This window comes from Ursus maritimus, unplaced genomic scaffold (assembly GCF_017311325.1).
Source record: "Ursus maritimus isolate PB19 unplaced genomic scaffold, ASM1731132v1 scaffold_11, whole genome shotgun sequence".
Classification (NCBI taxonomy): domain Eukaryota; kingdom Metazoa; phylum Chordata; class Mammalia; order Carnivora; family Ursidae; genus Ursus; species Ursus maritimus.
The window spans coordinates 72162716-72175867 of NW_024423453.1; positions in this window are offsets into that span (position 1 = coordinate 72162716).

The following is a 13152-nucleotide window of genomic DNA, read 5'->3' on the forward strand; positions in this document are numbered from 1 at the left end:
AATAAAATCCACCTTCTAGGGTTGTTGAAAATAATGAGATCAAGCATATAAAACAAAGGTTGAAAACTAGAAATCTTTGGGTCATTTCTGGCTAGAAGATATATTTTATTTAGCTTACAGAATATGACATAATGTTTCTTATTCTTTGAATTATTTGCCAATTATTTATAAGATATTTCAAAATTTAAAAACCCTTATTTCTGGGGTGTCTGGGTGGTTCAGTTGGTTAAGCATCTGTCTTTGGCTCAGGTCATGATCCCAGAGTCCTGGGATCCAGTCCTTCGTTGGACTCCCTGCTCAGTGGGGAGTCTGCTTCTCCCTCTCCCTCTGCCTCTCCTTCCAGCTTGTGCTCTCTCTCTAATAAATAAATAAAATCTTTAAAAACAAAACAAACAACCAAAAAAACCTTTATTTCTATATTCTCTTGAAAAACTGAAAGATCTGGTAGACTTATGTCTCTATTTCCCCAAAAGATTGGCCAGTTAAAGCTAAGGAATAACTACCTTCTGTATATAGGGCTTGTTTCCTCCAGCTCTCCTCGGACTCCATCTTACCTTATTGTCCCACCTGTACTGAAGGCCTGCCTCGCCCTAAGAAAACTGTTTTCCTCTAGTGGTATAAAGTGTCTAGCACTACAACTGGGGGTTAATAGATAGCCTCTTTCCACTCTGCCTTGAGGGTCCCCTGACCAAAGGGGGTTTGGAGAGGAGCACAACTGGTGAGATTATTTCCTTAAGAACAAGACCCTTCTCTTAACCTAGCACCTTAGCCAATTATCCTCATTTCAAGAACATAAATGAGGAAAGGGAGATCAGTGACACATTCTTTGCCTACAGACATAAATTCTTTGTCAGCATCTTGGGGTTAGTGCTATCTACAGAAGGACATCATGATGCATTAAAAAAAAATGAGAAATCTTTTCCAGGAACCTGGGGTCTCTGTGAGATCCCATTTGGATTTGATGTACCTCAGCTGTGGAAGGGAGTAATATGGACACTGTGCTCTGAAGTTCAGGAGGACAAGAGGGAAATCAGAGGCAATTTTCCCAGAGAGACCCTTAAAATTTACTAGTCTTTGACTCTTTCACAAATCCATCAGTGCAATCTTCATTAAAGGAAATCAGAGTCCTCCAAGAGGCCAGGTAGAGGGGGCAGAGTCTGATTCCACCCAAGGCATTAGGAGATGCAGGGGAACTCTGTATTATGAAGAGGGAAAAGGTGGTGGGCTGTGGGAGAGGTAGTGTAAGAGTGGCATTCCATGGGGTAAGACTCCTTTCAGCAAATAAGTTTATTATTGCAAAAAAGGACTAGAATGTGTTTGAGAAGAAGTGGGGCCACTGGAAACTCTGCAGCTCAGCCTCTGGCTTACTGTGGCAGGTGACAGATGTATAGATCATCCAGGTCAGGTGAAAGAGTTACTGGGAGCTAGCAGCAGGTTGGTTAAGATGAAAAGCATTCATACATCCAGGGCTTCAACATCTGCCATCTATGATTAAAAATTGACTGGAGGCATCTGAACTCCCTTTTTCCCAGAGCAGTCGACTATGGGACATCAGGGAAAGCCAGAGTCTCTGAATGGAAATTTGGAGGTGGGAAAGCAAGAAACATTGAGTCCAGGAAAGGGCTCTTATACCCAGTGATTGTGCTGGGATCAGATGAGAGCCTGATGGGATGGGATTGTGAACCTCAGCACGAAGGAATGAGAAACAACTTCTTTTAGGAACCTTGTTTTCCACACCTGGAATTTTCAATATTACAACTGGAAGAGATTAAGAAGATAGCTAGTTCAGTCCCCATTGTCCTAGATTTATAGAGGAGGAAATGACTTTCTCAAACTCTCATACTGAGTTGAAAGAAAAGGTGTTGTTACAACTCCTGGATCCAAGACCAGTGCCCTTGTGACCCCTGGCAGCCTTCCCAGGCCTCCGCCCTGCCCTGGCCTCAACATTCCCAAGTTATAAAAATTTGGGTAAAGAAGAGTTGGAGTCTAGACCCCTGGCCTCAGGGACTCAAATCATCTGACTTGATGAATCTGATTCACTTCTCATCTTCAATATGAGTGTCATGTCTGAGGACCACAGTGGTGGCATTCTCTAATCTTACTCTGGAATTCAAGCTTTCCATCCATACCTGGAATTTATCTTAATAATAAATCTACCTATTATTTCTTGACAACATACTATGTGCTCGGCATTGGTCTAAAAAAAGCCTACTGAGTAACCATGCCCACTTTACAGAAGGAAAGATATGTAGTAACCTGCCCCAGGTCTCCCCACAAGTAAGCAAGAGGTGTTCCAGTTCTGCCTAAAGATGGTGCCCATGCTCTGGGCCCCCTACACTCTCAGGCACTCTCCTCCTGGTCAACTGATCTCCCCACATCCCTCCACCAGTGGTGTGGTGTTTCTATCAATCCTGAGACTGAGTTCTGTTACCCACATCAGGGATGCTTCTCATTACTTGAAGGTATCTAGAAAGCTGGCTTCCTCTTCCCTCCCACCAATATGTCCTTGATCAGTTACCACTAATCTCTTTCTTCCCCCTGCCATCATTTCCCTCCAGTTGGCAAATGACTCTGTCATCAGCTCCTGGAAACTCAATACAAGCACCCAATACTGCTTTTCCCTTTCATTCTCGGGTATTTGTTATTTCTTGCTCTAAGTCATATGATTATTATAAAGGCAGGTACCCACCTAATGTTTCTATAAAACACTATATGCCTTTAGCAAGAAAGGTGGGAGAGAAAGCCTCATCACCACAAGAGGTAATTTCTGCCTGTGCTGATGTAAAGTCAAGGGGGTGAGGCATTCATTGCTTACACATTCAAGTCTGACCTCAGTTATTGGGCAAATGGAAGAGAAAGTAATTAGTTTCTTTAATGGCTCAGAAATGTACCAAAAAGGGGGATGGGGTGGGCAGTGGTGATTGTTCAAATCAGCAGGTTTGGGAGTTTAATTTCTTTGTATTCATTAGGCTTCAAGATCTCTCTGACATGCTTCATTATAATACAGTGGCCCAGCTGGAAGAGCCCTATTATTGAGTTACGAAAATGATAAATTAGTGGGACAAAGGTTATTTGTTTCTTGAGCTGCTGTTTGAAAATTCTGGGCATAGATTTCTCTATCAAAGGGCAGAAAAGTGAAGATATTTGTTTCCCTCTGTTAGACAGTATTAAGGAGAGAAAGTGGAATGTTTTCCTCAAACTACCCTGACAATGTCACTCAGCAAGTGAGCCTCACTCTCTCCGCTCAAGCCCTTCTAAGATTAATGACACTAATAGGAGAGCTGGCCTGAGCTCTCTGAGGCTTGACTCTTCCCACATCCCCTAGCATCAGAATTTCTGAAAGTTATTGATGAAATAAGAAAATAGTAAGTCCTTTTTCTCATATTTCATTTTATCCTTAAAGCAGATAGTGTGGTACAATGGACTGGGGTCCAATCCCAGCGCCCCATGCTGAACTGGTACATCACTTAATATCTCTGAACTTTTTCTCCTGCTAACTAGGAAAATAATATTGCCCAAGATTATTGTGATGATTTACACTTTCACATGTAATATGTATATATCTTTGTACACACTACTAGATACATATATGCATGTATATATGCACCTATATCCCAACACAGCACTTGCCCCATAGTGGGCACTCAAGAATTGTACCAGATTTCTAGCTTCACCATGCTGAGCTTTGGTTCTTTAATTATATCCAACTTGAGTCTATGTATAGTACTTGACCATATCCCTCAAAACATTGCATTAGGAAGTTATGCAGATTTCACTTAGATTTCACATGGAGAGAAGGAGGGGGTTTTACATGGCACACATCATAGAACTCTAATGAAATTTCTCATCAGACATTCCTGGAAAGGCTGCAAATCACAACCCATGTGATTAACACACCATGGAAATGTGCAGTGCTGGGGCTCCCAGCCTTGCCTCTTGTAGATTCTTCCCATAAAATTCCTTTCTTATTGGCAATTGTGCCATGCCATCTCCCCTTTCAACAGGTACATCTAAAATCATTTCTCTTACACGATCCCATCAACTTTGGGTTGTACTTTAAAACATCACTAATAAATAGCTCACTGATTTGCTTGGGGAGACCCCCCTGTGGTTCTCACATGTTCCTAGGGTATCCTCCTACACAAGGGGTTCATCAAAATATTCACACGAGATCCTCATATCCTTTAAAGGAGGGTGTGGAGTTGCTGGTGGTGGTAGTGATGTGCGAAACAAAGGTAAAAGAAATGTAACCTAAAATCGCCTTACAGTTTGCAGCTCACTGATAGACACTTGAAATATGCAGATTGTGACCTTCCTCAAGGAACTCATGGATGCCTTGGTAACTTTATGTTTAAAAGTAACCATATCTTGGCAGCAGCTGGCCCCTCAGGGTCCTGAAAGCCTTGCTTCTAGATTCCTTGGAAACTTGCACCATCCCTAACCCCCACTAATTAAAAAGTACACAATCAGTCACTCCTCACAATCCCAGTATAGCTCTCTCTGCCCACAGGTCCTGTCCCATGAATAGGGAAGGGGTAAGGTATAAGCTGGAGAGATAGGAGGCCCCTGACTCCCCTGACTGGGCTTCAGGACTATTCCTGGCAGGTAGAGACAGAGCTGAACAAGAGATAAGGGAACAAACCAAGAAGGCACAAGAATCTCAAGGCCACAAGCTTCCCAGCCAGTTCTCAATAAAAGACTGCCACTAAAAGCCCTCAGTGGCAATCCATTCGGGACTCCTCTCACTCTAGAGAGATTTTCTTTCCTTTCTGTTCTCACCTTCACTTAATAAACTTTCACTTCAGTTTTGTGTCCACAAGATTCATTCTTCGACTCAGTGAGACAAGACCCTTGTAATCCTGCAACAGTAGCATGACAGTAACAAAACAAAACAAACCAAGAAACAAACAAACAAAAAGCTTTCCATATGGCTTACTCACATCCACCAGAGACGCAGGGAGCATCTGCTTCAGGAGTGTTTGTTAAAGCTCTGGCATATATAGAAAATGCTCCAAAATGAGGTTAAACCCTTCCAGAAGGCACAACAACAACTTCTCAGGGACCAACGGCCTCTGGGCAGAAATGGCCCAGGCTCATGGCCCCAGGCAGTATTAAAGGAGTATATATCAAAATTGAGACAATAATCAATTCAGACTCAGAATCAGAAAGCATTGTTGGGGGCACACTTGTTTTACAAAGAAGATTGTTTTGTTGGTGCTTTGAATAAGCTCCGAAGGAGACATATGCTTGGAAATGAAAAATTCAGGAATTTCTATATTATGAAAGTGTTTTGTGCTGCAAAAAGCCTTTTTGTATCTCTCATTTCACTTAATTCTCAGCACAATTCTCTGAAGTAATATTTATTGTTCCTACCTTATAGATGAAGAAAAGGCATTTCAGTAACTGCCAAAGGATATACATCTAATAAGCTATTCCAAGGCCAGTGCCCTTCTCAATCTACCTTTAGTCTTTTTAGTTACAATCTAATGCTGTGTTACAATTTGACTCAAATTTAGCAGCTTAAAATAGCACCCATTTATTATCTCACAGTTCTGTAGTCAGAAGTTCTGGCAGGCTCGACTGGATCCTCTGCTCACGGTCTCACAAGAATGACATCAAGATGTCAGTAGACCTGCGTTCTTTTTCAAACTCTGGGGGAAGAAACTGGTTCTAACCTCATTCAGTTGATTGGTGGAACTCAGTTCCTTTGGTTGTAGCATCAGGGTCCCTGAGAGAAGCCTTTGGCTTTCTTAAGGCTACCTCTGTTCCTTCTTACAGGACCGTCTCTATTTTAAACTAGCAATGCTTACAAGAGTGATTTGTAGTTTCTAGAATATAGGTCCTTTATGTCTCTGGTTAAGTTAATTCCAAGATAATGTATGATTTTTGGTGCTAGTGTAAATGGGATGGATTCCCTAATTTCTCTTTCTTCAGTCTCATTATTCGTGTATAGAAATGCAACTGATTTCTGAGCATTGATTTTGTATCCCGCCACATTACTGAATTGCTCTATAACTTCTAATAGTTTGGGTGTGGATTCTTCTGGGTTTTCCATATAGAGTATCATGTCATCTGTGAAGAGAGACAGTTTGACTTCTTCTTTGCCGATTTGGAAACCTTTTATCCTTTTTTGTTGTCTGATTGCTGTTGCAAGGACTTCTAGTACTATGTTGAATAATAATGGTGAGAGTGGGCATCCTTGTCGTGTTCCTGATCTTAAGGGAAAGGCTTCCAGCTTTTCCCCATTGAGAATGGTATTTGCTGTAGGCTTTTCATAGATGGTTTGACAATTATCATATGGTTTCACTCATTTATGGAACATAAGAAGTAGGAAGATCAGTAGGAGAAGAAAGGGAAGAAGGGGGGGGTAAACAGAAGGGGGAATGAACCATGAGAGACTATGGACCCTGGGAAACAAGCTGAGGGCTTCAGAGGGGAGGGGTGTTGGGGGAATGGGATAGGCTGGTGATGGGTAGTAAGGAGGGCACATATTGCATGGTGCACTGGGTGTTGTACGCAAGTAATGAATCATGGAATTTTACATCAAAAACTAGGGATGAACTGTATGGTGACTAACATAATATAATAAAAAATATTATTAAAAAATAAAATAAAAAAATAAACTAGCAATGCTTAGGATAATGCCTTTGCCAAATTAATCCTCTGCCTTTGAAAGGATTCCTGTGATGGATCAGGCCCTCCAGGATCATTTCCATATCTTAAGATCACCTGATTAGAGACTTCAATTTTGTCTGCAAAATCCTTTCACAGCAACACCTAGATTAGTGTTTGATAACCATGGTCCAACAGTCCAGGGGTGGTGGAGCATCTGTAGAATTCTGTCTACAGATGAAGTAACTCTTCATCTTTAGTTAAGAATCACGTACAGTGCTTGTTGACCCTTGGTTATCCCTGTCTGAGAAGGACCTAAGTGCATCTTCACACTTAACAGCCTCCCCTCCCTATTCCTGGCCTTACTATGACTCTGATGTGGGTGGTCCTGGGACCATGTTTTGAGAAACATTGTTCTACCCTTAGCTATACCAATGATCCTTTCTCAAACCTACCTATGCACCAGGCCTTTTATTTCCACAAGTTATTAACTCAGTCTTCACAACAAACACTAGGAGTTTAATACTCTCATTGACCCAAATGTACAGGCCCAGACAGATTAAGTAAATTCCTCAATATCACACTGCTGGGATTTAAAGTCAAGCAGGTTGGTTCCAAAATTCTTGTTTCTAACCATTATGCTACACTGTAAGTTAGAACATACATTTGTTATATGCCCTAAACAAAGTGCACACTAGACTGAGGAACAGCTCAGAAGACCTTTCAGTGTTACTGACATCTGGTGTGAAAGGGTATGGAGGAGGATGGCAAGGTGAAATGCTGTGAGGGGTTAGTCAAAACAACTCTAGGCCATCTCAGATCTACCACTTGTCCCTCCTTGAAAAATTCTGCAGATACTTACATGCATCATTTCAGATATTTACTTCAATTAGCTTCTGTCATGGTCCCCATCAAAACTTGGGAATGGAAGATGGCTGGAAGAAAACAGGATGATAGGGAGGGTACTCAGCCTAAAGAAGCCAGGTTTTCTCAGGATAGAAATCTCCCCAACACTACCCACAAAGTTTAGAGATGGCCACCCATGGTACATAGACCAGGGTATCAACTCAAGAACTGGCTTCTTGTTCTGACAACTGATAGGGATCCAGTGTCACTTGACTACATTGGAATGTCCTCATCATTCATTCACCAGCTTCCCCATCACTGATGTTACTGGACATCACCTATACTCTTTCACCACAACACAGCAGGGGAACAAAGATTAGGAATCTGGGTCACCGCTCCACAAAACCACTGCCCCCTGCACCCCTTGTTTACAAGCCTCTCTGATTCTCATGGTTATAGCATTCAGGTAGCATTTAGTTCGCACCTTCTCAGTCATGCTGCTCAATGTGCACTAATGGGAAACACTAATGATTGGCAACAGGTCTTTAGCTGAACCACACAAACTGTCCCAGACCCAGAGCACAGGTGGTTGGTTCTTGGGTGTGACATCCAGCCAGCACAGGGACCCAAACAAGGACTAAAAACACTGCTCCCCTGACTGTCCATCCCCAAACACCACACATCTTCCCTTTCAGGTGGTTCACAGAATATTCTACTTGTTACAGATATCCAAAACAAAACAAAACAAAACTGAACAGACTTCCAGGGAAGATGGAAGAGTAGGAGGACCCTAAGCTTACATTGTCACACGGATACAATTAGGTAATACCCACAGCAGTGTAAATAACCTAGAAAATGACCCAAAGACTAGCAGAACAGACTCTCCACTAGAGAAGATGTCACACTGAAGAGGGTAGGAAGGGCAGAGATGTGGTTGGGCACTAAATGGGCCTGTGGGACTATCTGTGAGAGGGAGGGATGCTGTGGGTACAGAGGAGAGAAGAACAGACTCCACACCAGGCACCATGTGCATGGGGAATCCCCATCATGTTTGGCTTTGAAAAACAAAGGGTCATAATTTTGTGAGTTCTTATAATCAGCAAAACTTAACACCTGAAACATTAAGAATCAGTGGGCTCAGTTCTAGGAGAATCAGAGAGTAATAAGAAACTGAGTCTCCACCCTTAAAGACACAACACAACAAACAGCCCTGAGGAGATATAGCATAGAAACAGCATTTTGAAGAACACCTAAGGTATACAGGAGGGAGATTTATTTATATTATAGCCCAGAGCATGGGCTAGAGAGGCAGGGATCTTTGGGTGACTTCTCCAGGAACTAAAATGCTGGTGGGCACCATTTCCCTCCCTGCCTCCCAGCTTAGACACACTGACACCTAAGGAGCCAGTGCAGTGCAGTGCCAATACTTGCTACCTAACATACTAACACTGTGCTCCAACCCCATGTTCTCCTGCAAAAACACCACTTCCAGGCAGACCTCTGTTCCATGTCTCCTCCCACAGCAGAACTGCACAAATCTTGCTAACCTTGTCCACCCCTCCTGCACATTTTCCTGTGGCTCTGCATTCTCCCCCAATATGTCTTTGGCACAAGCCCATCCAAAGAGGTTCCACAAGTCTGGCAATGTGTTAAGCAGCCTGATAGGGACCAGCACTACTTCAGAGTAACTTCTCTCTTGGGGAGAAGGGAAAATAACCACACATGCCAGCCCAACTGCCATCCCAGCAGTGGGCTCAGGGCAGACATCCAGTCTGACAGTGGGCCCCACCCACCAACAAAAGCTTCTCAGAAGACAGCACAGAGAAAGCACCTGTAGTTTGGTGCTACTGCATTTCTGACAAATGCCTGGTCTAACTCAACTCAAGCCCAAGGCACTCAGACTAGCTTACTAACAATATAGGATCCAAACTCTGCCCAAAACAGGCAAAGAGAGTCATCACAGATGACTGGACTGAAAGCAAAAGTGGTTCAGCCATAATAGTAGGGCACACACAATATACATAGGTGACACACCTGAAGCTCCAGGTTCTGGCGAACAGGGAACATTGCACTATAAGGCACTACAGGACCTCTTCTTCATAAGGCCACTACTTTCAGGAGCAGGAGACATAACTGACTTTCCTAACAAGTAGAGACAGGCATAGAGAGTTAAGCAAAATGAGGAGACAGAGGAATATATCTCAAATGAAAGAAAAGGACAAAATCACAGCAAGAGACCTAAGCGAAATGGTGATAAGTAATATGCGTGATAGAGAATTTAAAGTAATAATCATAAAGATACTCACTGGAATTGTGGAAAGAGTGAAAGACATCAGTGAAACATTTAACAAAGAGATAGAAATCATAAAAAAGAAACAATCAGAGATGAAGAACTCAATAACAGAAATTAACATAACCCTAGATAGATTATATTAGACTAGAGGAAGCAGAACAGATCAGTGACCTGGAGGACAGAGTAATAGAACACAATCAAGCTGAACAGGAGAGAGAAAAAAAAATAATAATAAATGAAATAGACTTGGGGAACTCAAAGACATCACCAAGTGCAATAACATTTGTATTATAGGGATCCCAGAAGGAGAAGAGATTAAAAAGGGGGGGCAGAAAATTTATTTGAAGAAATAAGAGCTGGGGAGGAGGCGAGGTGGCAGAGGAATAGGGGAGCCTATTTCAACTGGTCCCTCGAATTTAGCTGGATATCTACCAAACCATTCTGAACACCCACAAAACCACCTGTAAGAATGTAAGAGGTAAGAATACATATATATATGTATCTCTACAAGCAGAAAAGCACTGATTGTTGCAAGGTAGGAAGGGAGGAGTAGTGAATCTACGGGAAAATATCAGAAGATAAACAGAAGGGGGAGGGAGCCTCCATAAGCTGGCTCCTAGAAAGTAATATAACACTGGAGCACAAAAGCGGAACCCTTAGAAATCTGCTCTAGGGAGTGACATCCCTCTTTAAAAGAGGTTCTGGAAATGAAAGACAGAATTTCAGGTAGGTCATGGTGGTCTCGGGATATGAGAAGCCCCAGAGCCAAAGGGGCTTCCAGGACTGGCAGATAATCTGAGCAATGGAGCCAGGAAGCAGGTTATGGTCAACAAGTGCAGGAAGGGTCTCTCAGCTTGGATCGCCATAAACTGCAAGCTGGGCCAGTTGAGAATCACTCCTCTCTCTGGCAGCCTGAAAAAATCAGAAGCCTGTGCTGGGGACTGGATAAGGCAAAAACTTGTAGAGCACTGGTGGCCAGGAAAGGGCTCCAGAGCAGTGCCCAGACAGGATCCAGGAGCTTCGGGTGTGCTCACAAGGCTGGGGCTACTCACAGTTTAATTTTATTTTACTTTTTTTAATTAACATATAATGTATTATTTGTTTCAGGGGTACGGGTCTGTAATTCATCAGTCTTACACAATTCACAGCACTCACAATTGCACATACCCTCCCCAATGTCCGTCACCAGGCACCCCATTCCTCCCACCCCTCTCCACTCCCATAACCCTCAGAGTCTCTTATAGTTTGTCTCATTCTCTGGTTTCTTCCCATTTCATTTTTTCCTCTCTTCCCCCATGATCCTCTGTCTTGTTTCTCAAATTCCACATATCAGTGAAATCGTATGATAATTGTCTTTCTCTGATTGAGCTATTTCACTTAGCATAATATCCTTTAATGGTTTTAGAAGCATAAAGGGCAGGGACACTCCCAATTCCCTGGGACAATCTCTGGGAGAGTCACAGTGGGTGTGCACCACGGGAGGTTGCAGTTTTAGGCCACTCATAAAAAAATGGAGACTGTCCTAGAGGGTTTAGTGAAGAGAGCAGACTGCGATTTCTCTGCTCTGGGACAGAGGTTTGGGTGCAGCCATTTTTGCTATTACCTTTGGAAGAGGTGTGGAAAGCCACCAAAGAACAAAGGCACAAAAAAATGGTTTCCAGGGAGCCTATCTCCCTGACAGGGGACAGGTCAACTCTGTCCAAGCAGGATTACCTGAAAAACAGTGTGGCAGGCCCCTCCCCCAGAAGATAGGCTGGAAGAACAAGAAGATGACAACCCTATGCACCCCATAAGACTGTAAAATCCCAAAGCCAGGAGAAATAGTATATTGAACTCCAGGTGTTGACTCACAGCTTGTTTACTTTTTAGATAAAACTCTCTTTTCTTTTTATTCTTTCTCTTATGCTTTTTCTCTGTTTAATATTTTTACCTTTTTCTCATCTCAACTAGATGTTTATTATATCAATTTATATTTCATAGTAGCTTTTTAGCTTGTACTTTTTCACATCTGTATTTTTTAATAGATACATGTTTTATTGTAGTCCTTTTATCACTATTCAATTTTACCTTCATATATATACAAGTTTTACTTTCCTTTTAATTTTGGAAAGTAGTGTCTCCTAACAAACAGACCAAAATACACCCAGGAACAACTGAAACACCCTGCTTTGCCCACACTGAGAAATTATAGCCCCTCTTCCCCTCACCCCCCCTTTAAAAATTTTTTTTTAATTTTTTAATTTTATAAATTTTATTTTTATGTTTTATTTTGGCTTTTTTTTTTTTTTTTTGGTGGTGGTGGTTTCCAAACACTCCAGATTTTCCTAGGGTGCATCTTGCTTGGGTCTTGGTTGATATTTGCTCATTCACTCAACCATCCCTTCACAGAATGACTAGAAGCAGGAACTCTCAACAAAGAAAAGAAAGAAACAGACACAATGTCATCTGCCACAGAACTAATGGATATGCATATAAGCAAGATGTCAGAGATAGACTTCAGGGTAGTAATCATGAAGTCAATAACTAGGCTTGAAAAAAAGCATTAGCAACAATATAGAAACTCTAAGGGCAAAAAAGGAGACCTAATCAGGCTGAAATTAAAAATGCTATGAATGAGATGCAGTCTAAATTGAATACTCTAACAGCCAGGGTAAATGAGGCAGAAGAGAGAATTAGTGATCTAGAAGACAAGTTGATGGAAAAAAAAGGAAGTGGAGGAAAACAGAATAGGCTCCTAGGAGCACATGAGAAAAAGATTGAAGAGATTAATAATGCCATGAAACATTCCAATGTCAGAATTATTGGGATCCCTGAGGGAGTGGGGAGAGAGAGAGGGCTAGAAGGTATAATTGAGCAAATCATACCTGAGAACTTCCCTAATCTAAGGCAGGAAACAAGAATTTGAGTCCAAGAGGCAGAGAGGTCCCCTCCCAAAATCAACAAAAATAGATCAACACCCCAACATACAGTAGTGAAGTTTGCAAATTTTACAGCCAAGGAAACAATCCTGAGAATAACCAGGGAGAGGAGGTTCCTTACATATGGAGGGGAAAACATCAGAATAACATCAGACCTGTCCACAGAAACCAGGCAAGCCAGAAAGGGCTGGCAAGACATATCCAGGGTACTAAATGTAAAGAACATGCCACCAAGAATATTTTATCAAGGCTGTCATTCAGAATGGATGGAGAGATAAAGAGCTTTCAGGACAGCAGAAACTGAAAGAATATGCTACCACCAAGCCAAACCTGTAGGAAATATTAAGGGGGATTCTGTAAATGAAGAGAGACCCAAGAGTCACATAGACCAGAAAGAAACAGAAAACCGATAGAAACAGGGACTTTACAGGCAATACAACGGCAATACAACAATAGTCACTCTAAATGTAAATGGGCTAAATA